Source organism: Cryptomeria japonica, chromosome 11 (genome assembly GCF_030272615.1).
Source record: "Cryptomeria japonica chromosome 11, Sugi_1.0, whole genome shotgun sequence".
In the NCBI taxonomy this organism is placed as follows: Eukaryota; Viridiplantae; Streptophyta; class Pinopsida; order Cupressales; family Cupressaceae; genus Cryptomeria; species Cryptomeria japonica.
The window spans coordinates 685,192,020-685,209,620 of NC_081415.1; positions in this window are offsets into that span (position 1 = coordinate 685,192,020).

Below are 17,601 nucleotides of genomic sequence, written 5' to 3' on the forward strand. Positions count from 1 at the left end.
TAGGTGGTGGATGGTATTTGATCAGCCCCCATGCAATAATCATAAGGTACCCCAATACTTTGTGAGTTTGTTCTTAATGAGATCCCAAGCTATTTTGATTTTCTAGATTTCCAAGGTAGAGGTGGGGGTTCCTCACATGATAGAGAGGGTGCATAGCATGACCCAAATCTCCCACCAAGACCCTTGGCTAGAACTATGGTGGAGCATGTTATTATTCCTTCCATTGTGAAGGAGAGTATTGAGGTCGAAACTCTAGAATCCATTAGCTCACTCACTCAGACCCTTATATAGTATGCTAGGCCTCTAGTAGAGGGTGATGCAAGTGATGATGGTGATTCTTCTAAGCATCGAGTTGCAGCTCATTTTTGTCAATCTTGTGGTTCTCTTTGCACTTATGATCCTAATAGTTCTGAGAATGCACATGCATGAGCAGAGTTAGCTACAAAGAACATTGTCATGATAGAATCCTTGCTGAACGAAACATTTGGCATTGATACCCAGGTGAATTTCATTACATGTTCATTTCATTCTTTTTATTAAATCTTATATGGAAATTTGAGAATATATCTAAATTAGTAAATTATTATGATAAAAAATTAGGGTCATCATGTTCACAATACTAGCAACATTCCTGCAACACCCTTTTTCACGACTTCGTTGACTCCACAGGTATACAATGAGTGAAGAAATATAATCATTATATGTAGATAGTTGAACCTTATGTGAATGATTTTCTAATTACTCATTTTCGATGTTAAATAGTTTGATGCTAGAGCTTCAACATCAACACCTCGCAGTATATTTCATTGATAATCTTTCACCTGGGTAAGCAATTTATATTTAACATTGTTATTAAATAATATAGATAGTTTTGGCGATTAATCAATATTCTTTTTTTAATTTTTAGATGTTGACATCAAAGACTCCTACTGTTCGTGCATCAATGAAGTGTGATGTTGCTACAATAGAAGCAAGTTCAACTACTTTGACAGAAGTATGCGACATATTTATAAATTTAGTAAATTTAGCATTACATTTGTTATCTTAATAATATGTTATTGAAAATTTTAATGACACTTGTATTTAGTTTAATTTATATTGCAATACTTATAGGAGGGGCTTGTCACTCCAGATCATGAATGTGCACCTGTTGTGGATGAACATCATGATTATTTGTATGCAATAAGTGATTATTCTATTATATGTCATTCTAAAATTCAATTTTTGTATATGCTAACATCATTCTTTTCATTTTATCAGATGGAGTTACAAAAACCTCTGGAGAGGAGGCCAAGTGGGTGTACTTGAAAGACACCTGCATCATATACATCTCCATCCCCTTGACAAGAAAAGATATCTCATGATCTGTTTCCTTCCCCTAGAGGGAAATGAATAGAATAGGGTCCTATGTTGTATGCCTATATGGCAATTTTGAACATATGTTTTATATTATGAATATGTGACATTCTATGTCAATATGGCTTTTGGCAAGCTCCTATTTGACTTTATTGGATACCATGTTGTATGCCTATATGGCAGTTTTGAACATATGCTTTGTATTATGAATATGTGACATTCTATGTCCATATGGCTTTTGACAAGCTAATATTTGACTTTATTGGATATCATGTTGTATGTCTTTATAGAAAATTTGAACATATGTTTTGTTTTATGAATATGTGACATTCTATGTCCATATGGCTTTTGGGAAGCCCATTTGTTTGTATTGGATATATTTGATAGTTTTAACAGTATACAATGTTGTATGGATTTGTAGCTTTTTGGTTAATGCAAATCATTTATCATGGTTATCCATAATTGCAGTATAAATGATTAAATGAATAATTGCACAAAGTTTATTGATACATAAGCTTTGAACCTAAATATGTGTTTGTAATCCAAGACACAAGCTTATAGAGATAAACACAAATTTGGTACTTATAGTCAAAATAAGACTATATAAAGGAAACATGGAAAGAACCAAAATTAGACAATGTAAGACACCATTGTACCAATACCCATTCTAAAAAAATTACATAACCCATACACTTCTATTCATCTAATGCATACCCTAGGGTGATTTCGCTGCTAGGGTGTGGCTTGCAATGATCGAACGAGTTGGAGAGAGAAACGAAGGAATTCCTAGTGGAAACCCGACCACCCCAATATGTATGAGCTGACGGTTCAGCGCTAGGATGAGCTGATTGAAAGATGGGACCTTGTGCAACTTTTCATTGAACTCATTTGATGCTTTTTGTCACAACAAAGAAAGTGTCACCACGAGCAATTGGATCCGATTCTACCTAAACTAAGAGAGGATTTTTTAGAGTGCCATAACATGACCTCGTAGGATTAGATAGTCTATTCTTATTATTAATAGGCACTGAGAAACGCAATGCTGAATATTGATAACTTTGAGCAACTTGAGCACTTAAGCGATTTCGATGCTAGGGTGTGGCCTGCAATGATCAGATGAATTAGAGAGAGAAATGAAGGGCATTCCTAGCATAAACCTGACCACCCCAATGCGTACAAGATGATGGTTTGGTGTCAGGACAAGCGGATTGAAAGATGAGGCACTGTGTAACTTTTCATTGAACTTGTCTGACGCTTTTTATCACAACTGAGAAAGTATCACCACGAGCAATTGGATCCGAGTCTACCTAAACTGAGAGAGGCTTATTTAGAGTGCCATAACATGACCCCATAGGATCAGATGACTCATTCTTATGATTAATGGGTGTCAAGAAATGCGATGCCAAATATTGACAACTTTGAGCAACTTGAGCACTTAAGCGATTTCGCTGCTAGGGTGTGGCCTGTAATGATCAGATGAGTTGGAGAGAAAAATAAAGGCATTATTAGCATAAATATGGCCACCCCAATGCATACGATCTGATGGTTTGGTACCACAACGAGTGGATTGAAAGATGGGGCATTGTGCAACTTTTCATTGAACTCATTTGACACTTTTTGTCGCAACCAAGAAAGTGTCAGCACGAGCAATTAGATCCGAGTCTACCTAAAATGAGAGAGACTTTTTTAGAGTGCTATAACATGAGCCCATAGGATCAGATGTCTCATTCTTATGCCTAATGGGTGCTAAGAAACGTGATGCCGAATATTGACAACTTTGAGCAACTTGAGCACTTAAGAGATTTCACTGCTAGGGTGTGGCGCATAATGATCAGATGAGTTGGAGAGAAAAAATAAAGCATTCATAGTGTAAACCTAACCACCCTGATGTGTACAACATGAGGTTTCAGTTTCATGACGAGCAGATTGAAAGATGGAGCATTGTGCAACTTTTCATTGAACTCATCTGACACTTTTTATCGCAACCGAGAAAGTGTTGCCACGAGCAATTGGATCTGAGTCTACCTAAACCGAGAGAGGATTTTTTAGAGTTCCATAACATGACCCCATAGGATTAGATGGCTTGTTCTTATGATTAATGGGTGCCAAGAAATGTGATGCCAAATATTGACAACTTTGAGCAACTTGAGCACTTAAGTGATTTCGCTACTAGGGTGTGGCCCGCAATGATCAAAAGAGATGGAGAGAAAAAAGAAGGCATTATTAGCATAAATATGGCCACCCCGATGCATACAATTTGATGGTTTGGTGCCAAGATGAGTGGATTGAAAGATGGGGCATTGTGCAACTTTTCATTGAACTCATCTGACACTTTTTGCCGCAACCAAGAAAGTGTCACCATGAGCAATTAGATCTGAGTCTACCTAAAATGAGAGAGAATTTTTTAGAGTGCCATAAAATGACCCCATAGGATCAAACGTCTCATTCTTATGCTTAACGGGTGCTAAGAAATGTGATGCCGGATATTGACAACTTTAAGCAACTTGAGCACTTAAGCGATTTCGCTGCTAGGGTGTGGTGTGTTGGAGAGAAAAAAGAAATCATTCATAGTGTAAAACTAACCACCCCAATGTGTACGACATAAGTTTTCAGTGTCATGATGAGCAGATTGAAAGATAGGGCATTGTGCAACTTTTCATTGAACTCATCTAATGATTTTTGTCGCAACCGAGAAAGTGTCACCACGAGCAATTGGATTCGAGTCTACCTAAACCGAGAGAGGATTTTTTAGAGTTCTATAACATGACCCCATAGGATTAGATGGCTTGTTCTTATGATTAACAGGCACCGAGAAACACAATGTCAAATTTTGATAACTTTGAGCAACTTGAGCACTTAAGTGATTTCGCTGGTAGGGTGTGGCCCGCAATGATCGGATGAGTTGGAAAGAAAAATGAAGGAATTCCTAGCATAAACCTAGCCACCCTGATGCATATGAGCTTACAGTTTGGTGCACAGACGATCATATTGAAAGATGGGGCATTATGCAACTTTTCATTGAACTCATCTGACGCTTTTTGTCGCAACTGAAAAAGTATCACCATGAACAATTAGATCCAAGTCTACCTAAAATGAGAGAGGATTTTTTAGAGTGTCATAACATGACTCCGTAGGATTAGATGACTCATTCTTATGATTAAAGGGTGTCGAGAAACACGATGCCAAATATTGACAATATTGAGCAACTTGAGTTCTTAAGTGATTTCGCTGCTAGGGTGTGACCCGCAATGATCAGATGAGTTAGAGAGAAAAAAGAAGACATTCCTAGTGTAAAACCAACCACCCTGATGTGTACGAGTGGATTGAAATATGGGGCACTATGCAACTTTTCATTGAACTCATCTGACACTTTTTGTCGCAACCGAGAAAGTGTTGCCACGAGAAATTGGATCTGATTCTACCCAAACCAAGAGAGGAGTTTTTAGAGTGCCATAACATGACCCTGTAGGATCAGATGACTCATTCTTATGATTAATGGGTGTCAAGAAACATGATGCCAAATTTTGACAATTTTTCACACTTTGAGCACTTTAGGTATTTTGCTGCTACGGTGTGGCCCACATTGATCAGGTGAGTTTGATAGAGGAATGAAGGAATTCCTAGCATAAAATTATCCACGTGGACATGTACATGGTGATGGTTCATTTCTGTGATGACAGATTGAAAGATGGGGCATTGTGTAACTTTTCATTGAACTCATGTGACGCTTTTTGTCGCAACCGAGAAAGTATCACCACAAGCAATTTGGATCCGAGTCCACCTAAAACAAGAGAGGCTTTTTTAGAGTGTCGTAACAAGACCCTATAAGATCAGATGAATCATTCTTATGTGTCACTAATATCAAGATAAATGATGCTGAATTTTGACAATTTTTCACACTTTTAGTGATTGACAACAAATGAGCATTATCTACATCTTTTACCATATTAGCCTAAAACTTCATGAAATGATCCCATGTGATCTCTAATGGTCCAAAATGACATTATTTACATAAAATCACACAAATCAAGACAAAAACACAAATTTTAATATTACAATGCCTCGAATAGTCAAAAAATATAAGTCATGTACATATATCCAAATATGATTGATATTACAATTTTTTGCATTTACATTTAATCCAATGAACCATCTAGATCTTCTCTACTCTTTATTGTGTCTAGTATAGCCTCATGGTTAGACTCATGAACCTTCCATAGGTTCTTGTTTAGTGGTCTACCCCCATATCTAATCAAATGAACATTTGAAACTACAACAAGGTTAGAATAATGAAGAATCTTCCTATGTGTCTCGAAGTCCTTAAACAACTACAAGTTAGAATTCTTCACTAGGTACCTTCTAAGCCATGTACCGGCAATAACTACTGATCCTATGGGGTACTCAATATTTTCTCCATCTACCACAGGGCCATCCATTTCTTTTTTGTGTCCACACAATGACACAGGTAATAATTTGTTCCTTCTTCATTGTCTTCAACTGCAATAACTACATAAACATGCCCTATGGTGATAAAGTGAGAAGAATTTAGAAATTGCATGTGGATAATTTACTTGGTTGGACTAAATCTGACACATGGTCAAAGTCAACTAATGCTTCCATCTATGTTAGTTGTAGTGCACTCAGAGGTCGATATGTCTCAAGTGGGATTAGAGGCCTCATACACCATTTGTCCACCCACTCCTTTGACTCACACTCATTATAGGAACCATATCTACATGAAGAACAATAACATGTCATTTGTTACGTATGGATAGTTCATGAACTTGCATTAGATCTTTTGAAAGAGTGTAGCTCACTCGATCCTATCAATGTACAACAATCATTGAATTTTGCAATGTTAGTATCATCTACCAACCAAAAAAATCTGTGAACTGAAGACTTACCTTGATTACCTGGACCAGTTGTACCATTGCACCATTGAACAATTGATTTTGCATCTTTCAACTTTGCATTCCCTTTTTACTTTAACTCTTCTCATGCTAAAGCTCTTTTAATACATGCTCCTGCACCATCATGCTCCCCTTTTCCATGCCCATCCTCCGAGAAATTCCACATTTGTTGAATAGCAGTCAACTTATGCATCCTACTCAACCAATAAAACATCCAAGAGTTCTTAAATTGCGATGCACAATTATCTGACCATGTGATATGTTGATGAAATGATATGCCTCAGCTAGCCAAATCATCATAGAATATCTGAAAACAACCTTGCACAAACTTTGTAGAGTGTGAGTGATCATCACTAATGTAAAAATGATACTCCCTCAATATCTTCCTATCCTCTTCCATACTATCATGTGCATGAATGAATTCTATATGCACAAATATAGCAACTTGTGTGGAGTTGTAATATTGCGATTGCACCTCATTCTGCATTTGTAGTGTGTAGTTCTCTACAAAGTCAACAATTGAAACGATTGTATGAAGTGGAAATGTGTCCTTGCATAACTTAAATTTTGAGTCCAACCAACGAGCTCGATGGTTATGCCTTGCATAGTCATACACTATATTCTCATGAAAGATGCCCATAAACTGATACACTGGAATCTTCTCACTAATCAATTCACACCTTTTTGCTTCTTTTCCATATTTTATTATGTAGGCCACTATCTTATATTTTCCAAATTCCATTAATTCATTACCAATTTCTTGTCCAATATCCATATGTTGACAAATTTGTAAATGTTGCAATCCACCACAATGAACACATGTGCCATCGAAGCAACACTTATTATGATATACTTGACCATCTACTCTTTCACATAAGATGCTAGATATGAATTCCCTTGAAGATGTCAGTGGACCATTTATGTTGCATTCTTGCAAAACATTGTTAGCATGCAAATCTATACATATGTGTTGATAAACATCATAATGGTTAAAAAAATTGATATGTACTCTACAACAACAAGTTGTGCGTGTGTGATTTATTTTGACATAAAAAGGCTTTACCATCTCAAAGAATCTTTGACTAATTTTAATTTGAGGATACATACGTTGAAACTTGGCAAAAAATTGTGTTTGAGTCATATCCAAAAAATGTTTCGGATGTGGATCATGGATTTTACTACCAATTCTCCTTCTTACAAAAATATTCAATTAGGGATCTCAAGGCTTTAACAATTTCTTTATCTTTTCATGGTAATCTACTAAAAAATGCCCATAACTCATTGTTATATGGATCCTCTGCTCTTTGTCACCCTCTCATAACTCTTATTAGAGTTTGTCTATGTAGTCACATAAATCTGTCCACTTAATTAAATGAATATTTGGTATTTATTTGATTATTTAACCATCAATCAATAATTAATTAAATTAATATTTAATTAATTCATCTTAACCCTCTTCTCCTATTAAGTAAATAAATTATTCAATTTATTTGATTTAATTCACTTAACCAAATTTAGACCATTAATTAAATAAATAAATCATATTTGTTTAATTTAATCTTCTCTCACATTTAAATAAATTAATATTTATTTAAATCCCCCAAAATCCCATCTCTCACATTTAAATAAATTAACATTTATTTAAATCACCTTTATCCTCCACCCACTTGCATTTTCCTACAAATGCAAGTTGCACAACTATTTTAAATAAATAAATTATTTATTTAAAATCCTATTTATCCTCACCCACTTGAAACTTTTAATGGCTTCCCTTAAAGTCTTCAAACTTAATGGCTTCCTTCTAGAGACTTCTCAAGCCTTTAATGGCTTCCCTTAAAGTCTTCAAACTCAATGGCTTCCTTCTAGAGTCTTCTCAAGCCTTTAATGGTTTCCCTTAAAGTCTTCAAACTTAATGGCTTATTTCTAGAGTCTTCTTAAGCCTTTAATGGTTTCCCTCGAAGTCTTCAAGCATTTAATGCTTTAACTTCCTTTTTCTCATGTAAATAAATTAAGATTTATTTAAATAAAATTCAAAATTCACATTCACATTTAAATAAATTGATATTTATTTAAATATCTATCCAAATGCAAATAATACCATTTAATTGAAATAAATGATTTTATTTTAATTGAAAATCCCAAAATTCCCCCCACTTGCATTCTCCTACAAAATCCACTTGCATGCCTAAATCCCTTCTAGATTCTTCTAACTCCTTCTAATTGTTAGGATTCCCAAAGATACTGAGAGGGGGGAGGGGGGCGAATTAGTATCTGACCAATATATTAATTTTCTTGACTTATAGCATGAAAAGCATAACAAAACTGTGTACCGGTAAACCAGAACTAATGCAGTAAATAAGAGAAATAACCGCAACATAAGAGGCACACCATAACACATTATTTTTAATGAGGAAACCCAGTATGGGAAAAACCTCAGTGAGATTTGTGACCCACAATATTCACTTACTAGCCAATAAGAGAATATTACTGCTTACAATAGGGGCCTACACATGCAGGAAGGCAAAGTGCCTAGAGCTTATTGCTCAATTACAAAAAGAAGTCACATTGACTTACAAAAATGGATTATACAAATCCAATGTCTTGTACTACTTCAGATCAACATCTACTATGCTAGATTTAGTACCAGTTTAAGCTCTGCTACATACATAAACCCTTATCCAATATATGCCTTACAATTTGCATATTAGGTCTGCATTAAACCTTTTATCATCTACACATACTAAATGATCTACAATGATCTCATACATATATGAGTCATGTTACAATCCTCCAAGTCGGCTTACCAAAGATTTTACAATTAAATACAAAATGCATTTAAACAAAATTCATGTCGGTCATGGTGTCGGTGATCAATCTTTTTGGTGTCAATGATCAGTGTGTCGGTGTTGAGTCTGTCGGTGCCAGTTCCTACCAGTATCATAGGATTGCAAGGTTGCCATCAATGACAATACCTTCAATCACCTACAATTTTCCATTGGAGTGTGCATTTGCCAACAATCTCCCCCTGTGGCATTGATGGCAACACTCATGAGAAAAATCAAAAAGTGTCCAAAAATGTTGTCCAAAAAGAATCTGCCAAAATGTCTTACCAAAACTATGTTGTCAAAAATATTTTTCTCATTTGATCATTTTTCTCATTTCCACTACTCCCCCTTTGACATCAATGACAAAGGTTGTCATTCGCTGTCAGTGGAGTGTGGTTCCTGCCTAGATCCTTATAACCAAGGGTTACAATCTGGAAAAGATCTCCCAATACCAAGTCTGACTGTCACTAAATCTTTTACTATCTTTTAATGTCACTTCTATTCTCTAAACTATACCAGTTAGTATGTGCATTTCTCTTCCAGTGTCTTAAGTCCAGGAAATAGAGCTTCAAAAATTTATTTTCTCAAAAAAATGAGGTAATCTAGTTTAGGACCTAGTTTGCATTTTAAGTTCTTTGCCTTATCCTTTATCTTCTCTTTGTCTTTTTCCAACTTCTCAATTTTCTCTTCAAGATCTGCAATGTTGTTATCAATTTCCAAAAATTAATCTGATGATCCTATTAAATTGTCAACAATATTGTTAATGTCTTCTTGAGCTTTGTTGATCTTTGAATCTATGTTCTCTGTCAAAATATTTGTTTTGTAGGTGTCTTTGTACAATTTCTTGAAATCCAAAATTGTTTCTCCTAGTGCCGGTAATAATGTTTCTATTTTCTCCTTATTCTTCTTCAATAATTCCTTAGAGAATTTTTTTTCTCCTTAATCATTCTCTCCCTGAATGTGTCCTCATTTATCTGATCAACTATCAAATTGTTACCGGTGATGTATTTAGATTTTGTGTCTAGTTGACCTAAAGAATTTTTACTTCCCACAATGCACTTGGGTGCTATCAATTTAAGAATAGGAATAGTGTCATGAATAGCCTTATAGGCTTGTGCATTACATTTAGTGATCTTCTTAATAGAATACAATAATACCTCTGTCACGTTCATTGGTCTGAATTCTGTCATTGAAGTACCAAATGCCTTCCCAAATGTCTTCACAATTTCTATGCTATCGGTTGTAGTAGTAACTTTGCTTGTTTCGACCTCTAGTAGGTCAGTTTGTGTTTGCATTTCTACTAGCAAAGGTTTAGGCTTTTCAGCTGTTGCTGGTGGCACTGTCTCTGTTTGAATCTCAGCCTGTTTCTCAACCTATGTCTCAACCTGTGTATCAACCTGTGCCTCAGAGGACTCAACTATTGGTTTCTCAGATGTAGTCTATGTATACACTGTCGGTTTCTCTATATTCACCTCTGATTGTTTTTCAGTTTCATCTACTGGTGCATTAGATTGTTTCTCAGTGGTGTCCTCTGTCGGTTTCTTTGTATATGTGGGTTTTTAAGTTCTTATATTTACAGTCTCACTAACTCCAACCTCAATATCTTCAGCCAGTGGCTCAGTAGCCGCATCTTTCTTCTTGTCCTCAGTGGTCTCTTTGTCCACCACAATGTTTACCTCTTGTGTATCTATGTTCATGGTATATAAAACTTCAGACTCAGGATTTGTATCCTCTAGAGGAGTCTCCATACTCTCTGTAGCTGGTTGTGTGTCAACTGTTTCTACCAGTGGAGTATTAGAAAGAGGTGGGGTAAGTTGTCAGTTATTTTTAGGTTTGGAGGTCCACCTTCCTTACCTTTCCCCTTATCCCTATCCTTTTGATATACTCTGATAGTCTTGGGTCTTTTGAGTTCTTCCTATTTCTCCTTTTCAACAAAGAATATGTCCCGTTGGTCTGTAGTCTCTTCATAAATTTCATTCATTCTTCCTACCATCAGTGCTACATGCTGGTGATCGGTTAAGAATACTGTCCGATTGGCTTCACTGATTAACTAATCAATCTCTTCACATGAGTTCACTGGGTGAACTGCAAGTAAGTTCTCATTTTTTATTTTTTTATCTAGCTCAACAATAGCTACCCTTCTAGCTTCAAGTCTTCTGTAGAGATTAGTGGGTATTTCATCAACAATTTCCATCAAAAATTTCTTGTAAATATCCAATTGTAAAATTACACTATTTTCTATGCTTTCTCTGTCATCAGTGGAAAGTGTGTTATATAGTTTGCTAATGTTTTTGAACTTTCCATCCTCTATTATTTCACTAAGGAGTTTATCCACTAGAGAAATGTCTTGTTTTACCTTTTTCTTCTTCGAAGTCAACTTCTTAACTAGAGGCCTTACTGCCTGTTGCTTTTGCCTTGTTCTCCTAGGTGTGGGTGAGGGTACTAGTGAGGGTTTTCTTTTCCTTTCTACCCTTCTGAATATAGCCAGAATATCACTTTCAGAAGAAGTTGCAATCAGTGAAAGATGAGTTTCTAGTTGAAGTCCTTCCAACTAACTTTCCTTAATACCTGTTTGCTTCAGTACATCTTCCTTAATTGCTTTAGCTTGTCTAGTTCCCTTCCTCACTGTTTGCTCAACTTTCTTAACTCTTTTCTATGACTGAATACAACTTTCAATTGTTTCTGCATTTCCAAAGACTTTCTTAGAGGGTTCCTTTGGTGCTTCAAGGAGGGCTTTTGCATACATTTCAATGATGTTATCATCTATTTCATATCCCATTTCAGTTACCCAGATAGTCCTCGGGACAACTGCCTCCATCCATATTTCATCTTTCTTGATTACAAAACATATTTCCTTTTGATATTTATCCACAATTGCCTGAGATAGCCTAATTCTTGTCTTCATTCAAGCCTTTAGTGCTTGAAAATGTTCATTTATGTTTTTCTCTTTGTTTTCACCCATGTTGTTTAATGTATCCAATAGTTGCTTTTCTACCAGTATATCAAAACCAAAATCTCTCCTACCAATATCGGGTACTTCTTTAGTAATGTACAACATCAAACATATGAGCAAGTTTCCAAATCTAAAAGTTCCTTTCTTATCTCCTTTGATCTTTTAAATATTGTTTATCAATTCATCTTTAAGCCATTCACACACATCTATTCTAGCATTATCATTAACCATGTCATATGCACTTTTAATACACAAGCTAGATACTAAGTTTAACCTATTTGCATTTGTAGCCTTGTAGCCTAAAATCATACTAACAAATCTGACATTTATGTCCTTCACATCATTGACTCCAAGTGATCTCTTGTCAAATGTTGCGCCGGTTAGGTCCATTACTATGCCATTGGAGACCTTTTTAGTTCTGTCGGGCCTACTACCGGTGGAAGGTAACCCTGTTACTGCCTTAACCACTTCTTTGGTGATCTTATGAATTGAATCCAACCAAAATAATTCACCATGCACTCTACTTAGTACAATCCTTATAACATCCTTGGGAAAATTTGAGACACTAAGGATTTCAATAAAACCTAGGGTTTCCACTATCCTATGTTTCAGTTTGATATTTCTAGATTTATCACATAAAATAGTCCTATTTATGTTCTTGATTTCATCATCTCCTTATTCCTCTATATGACAATGTATGTATATCCTAGGGTCTTCAGCATATACTACTCCTTTAGGAATTTTAGAAAATGCACCTAGGGTATCATCTTTCTTCGCAATTTCAGGAACAAGTTTGAATATGGGTCTAGGGCATTTGATTACTTCAATCACAGTAGGGTTTGTAATAAATTCAGGTGTGGATGAGGAAGCCATAGTTATAAATACCTCAATCTGCCTTAAGGATGAGTGCTTGGATGAACTACTTCACTTTTTTGCTAAGGATGCCTTCGCCCAGGAATTTTTGCACTCTCAAAGATTTGAATGCTCATTGAATGAAAAAGGAGCCAAAACACTTACTTTATAATGTTATTTTCTCCAACTACCACATTTAATGCTTGCCGGTTAAGTCACAACTTAACTCATCAGTCGGTAAAGGAGTAATTCAACTTCTCACCATCAACTGAGGGTATGTTAGCATGTTTTTCGGTTTGTTGCTAAACCCTCAAAGGATTTTCCTTTAGTTAGATGAAGAGTCTCCTCCAGTGGAGTGTTACTCTGTTCTACCGGTGGAGGAGTATTCCCATCAACATTCTGATTTGACTTTCTAATCCATTGTTTTGAGAATTCTTGCTTTACCTCTTCAACTTTTTCTTTACTTTTCAAGCTGGGTCCTTTGTTATTTGCCGGTGATGTCTTGCTTCTACAAAATTTAGCAATATGTCCAATCTTGTTACAAGCATAACAAGTCACATTGTTTTTATGAATAGCTTTCCCATATCCTATGTCGGTTTGTGTTCTGCATTGATTAGATAGATGTCCAAATCTTCCACAAACATAACATCTTACATTCATTCTGCAATTTTTTGAATTATGACCAGCTTTGTTGCATTTAGAACATTGACTGGTGGGTGTATTAGTGTTCTGATAATTTCTATATCTAGACTGATTTGCTCTATGACCATACTTGTTATAGTTAAAGCATTTCCCATTAAATTTGTAAGCATTAGGTTGTCTTACTGGTTTACTATGATCATGATTGTTTGCAGTACCAGAGTTTTCACCAACTTCAATCCAAGGCCATTGGCATCACCATTTGGTTTCTGATTCTTCAGTATGTCATCAAGTTCTTTTGAACTTTTCTTGAATTTTTCCTTGTGTTGATTTACAGCAGCCACTTCACTCTCCAAGTTTCCTTTCTATCTCATGAGTTTAGTTCTATCATTTTGTGTATGCATCAAATTCGTCTTTAACATATCATTTTCATGACTAAGTCTTGTGTTTTCATTTCTAGCACCATTCAGTCTTCTAACTAGGTCCTCTTCATTCTTCTTCTAATTTTTAGTTTCTTTACAAAATCTCATAGTCATATCTTGCATCTCATTCTTTATTGTACTATTTTCTTGTCTTAGTTTGTTTACTAGATCATTAAGAGTTTCTTTTTCATCTTCATCATTTTGTATCTTTTCACAAAGTTCTCTTCTCTTATTCCTTGCTATAGTGAAATTTTCTTGAAGTCCTTGAATAATATCCTGTGCAGCCTTTAGATCATCTTCAAGTTTGATATTATTCACTTTTTCCACATCATAGTCTGAAAGAGTTGTTTCCAATTGCTTTCTCAAGTTTTCCATCTCTACCGGTGTCAAGATCTTCCTCAAGCTGTTAGGCTTTTGAAAATAGAGGACCAAGCTTTGATACCAATTGTTAGGATTCCCAAAGATACTGAGAGGGGGGGGTGAATCTATATCTGACTGGTATATTAATTTTGTTGACGTATAGCATGAAAAGCATAACAAAACTATGTACTGGTAAACCAAAAATAATGCAGTAAATAAGAGCAGTAACCACAACATAAGAGACACACCATAACACAATATTTTTAACAAGGAAACCCAATGTGGGAAAAACCTCGGTGGGATTTGTGACCCACAATATTTGCTTACTAGCCAATAAGAGAATATTACTGCTTACAATAGGGGCTTGCACATGCAGGAAGGCCAAGTGCCTAGAGCTCACTGCTCAATTACAAAAAGAAGTCACACTGACTTACAAAAATGGATTATACAAATCCAATGTCTTATACTGCTTCAGATCAGCATCTACAATGCTAGATTCAGTGCCAGTTTAAGCTCTATAACATACATAAACCCTTATCCAATATCTTCCTTACAATTCACATATTTGGTCTGCATTAAAACTTTTATCATCTACTCATACTAAATAATCTAAAATGATCTCATACATATATGAGTCATGTTACAATCTGCCAAGTCGGCTTACAACATATTTTATAATTAAATACAAAATACATTTAAACAAAATTCTTGTTGGCCATGGTGTTGGTGATCAATCTTTTTGGTGCCGGTGATTTGTGTGTCGGTGTTGAGTCTGCTGGTGCTGGTGCCTGCCGGTATCAGAGGATTGCAAGGTTGCTATCAATGACAATACCTTCAATCACCTACAATTTCTCATTGGAGTATGCATTTGCCAACACTAATTAGCCTAATCCTATCCTAATCATTGTCACATTCCTAAATAAAAGGAAGTCACTTCTCAAAAACCTCCAAAGTCTTCAATAACCATTAAAGGCTTTATGTTTTCAAATGGTTAACCTCTAAAGTCTTCCAAACCATTAAAAGCTCTTACATAAGCATTTATGGTTAACTCACCTTTTACCTTTGGTTAGAGACTTTCCTCTAACTTAACCATCCTTTTGACTCATGGGTTTCTTCAAAGCATTTATTTCTTTGACTAGGGTAACCATTTAACCCTTGCACATTCATTTATCCCTTGGATAAAAGGAGTATCCATTAACCTAACCCTAACCCAACCCCCTAGGGTAACCATCATGTCCCCTCAAGCATTTAATGCTCCTTATCTCTCCTCTCAAGCCTCCTCATGGTGACACTTGTCAACATGGGATTGGGTTTAAAGTTTCACATGGATTCAATATCTTTCAATCCTAACCCTTCTTAAGATTGCTCAATCTTAACCCTTCATTTCCCCATTTCTTCTATAAATAGAACCCTTATCCTCAAGCAAAGAAGGAAGCATTAGAGTATTGTTTCTATACTGGTATTAGCATAGAGCTTTTTCATAGCATCACTACCTACAATAGAATAGCATTTGATTATTACATCCAACCATCTTGAATCTCCATATGGCATTCATGGCTAGTGCTAAAAGCTAAGAGCTACACTCAATTGGGACTTGGAGAGGGGAGAAACAAGGGAGAAGCATCAAAAGGCATCATGGAATCATCTTAGGGAGGCTCTTCTCCTTTCTTTTGTTTTGTTAAACTTCTTTCATGCTTTTTGAAATCTCTTTTGATATGTTTGGAATGGTTTTTAGTTCTTTGTTTTGATTTTATGGTTGAAACTAACTTATTAACATTGAACTTTGTTGTTTCCTTGTCCCCATTTCCATGACATCATTTGGTGAACCCAGCGTGAATCCAACACTTTTGTAACTTCAAAGACATTTTTTTAGGCTTGTGAGCCAACCATGTGCACTAACTTTTTTTGAATGTTTTAGTTGTAGATTTTCTAATATTTTTTTTTTTTGTGCAGGTTTTGGAATGAGTTAGTTTAAAACATTTTAATTTCTTTGGTTTAAAACTTCATCTTTCTTGTTTTTCACAAAGGGATAAAAATGACTTCACATTTTATATTTGGTGCAACTAAAACAGACTCAACTTTTTCATTTGGTGCATAAAAAAGAACATCTTTCTTATTTTTCACAAAGAGATAAAATGAACTTCACATTTTCTATTTGGTGCAACTAAAACAAACTCAAGTTTTCATTTGGTGCATAACAAAGAACTTCATCTTTCTTGTTTTTCACAAATGGATAAAAAGAACTTCACATTTTCTATTTGGTTCAACTAAAACAAACTAAAATCTTCATTTGGTGCATAAAAAAGAACCTCACATTTACCTTTTTTTCTACAAAGGCTACATGACTTTATTTTTGTTGACCAGGTTTTCTTTCCAAAAGTTTGTCAAGTGTAATACATTTTGATATCTTGGTTAAAAAGAACACCTTGATTGTTGGAGCAACATCTCCAAATAGTTAGATCACATTGCAATGAAAACTAGTTAAAAAGAACAAGTGCTTTTTATGATTGGCACACTTGTGCAAAGTTTGTTGAGTGATCCTACTTCTAAAACACACTATCCTCTCCCTTGGATTTCGTGGTCCTAGGTGCAAGAGAAAAGTGTTAGTAACACTAAAACTTTTATCTTTTTAAGAGAGGCCTTCCAAGAGACACATCACTCTTGGGAATGACCTCGTGTGGTAAATCTTTCAAGCCGCTATAGAAATCAGGTGTGAGCGAAAGTTGTAGCCTTGGGTATAGCTGTTCCTATGGTGTAACTTGCCAAAAGGACAAATGGGCCCCACCACAAGTTACAAGGCTCTTAAGTGAGTCACTATAGAATGAACTTATGTCCAAAAACATAAAAAATTACTAAACACCTTTATGTAGTAGCCCACCCGTTCTATTGATTGAGGATATTTGTGAGAAGTTCAGTGCAAGAGCATAGAAGGTTTTGCTCCCAAGATACTCACCATACATATTTCTTTGAGTAGAAACATAGCTTTTTGAAAGGCTACTTGTAGCTTGAATAAATTGGTGACTCCCCCATCATAGGGATCATTTATTTGTTATACTTGTGCAAGACTTAGTATATCACATCCTTACCTGCCATGGCGGGATTCATAAGGTATGTAGTACCAAAGTTGAAGAAATATCAAGATGTGGGCTGAAATCATTGCAACTAGCCATTTGACCTTAGGGATAAAGTGTGTTTGAAATGTCTTTGTTTTTGTGTCAAGACTAGTGATAAACTGAGCCAAGTTCAGGCTTTTTGGAAAAACATACTCAAAAACATTTGGCAAG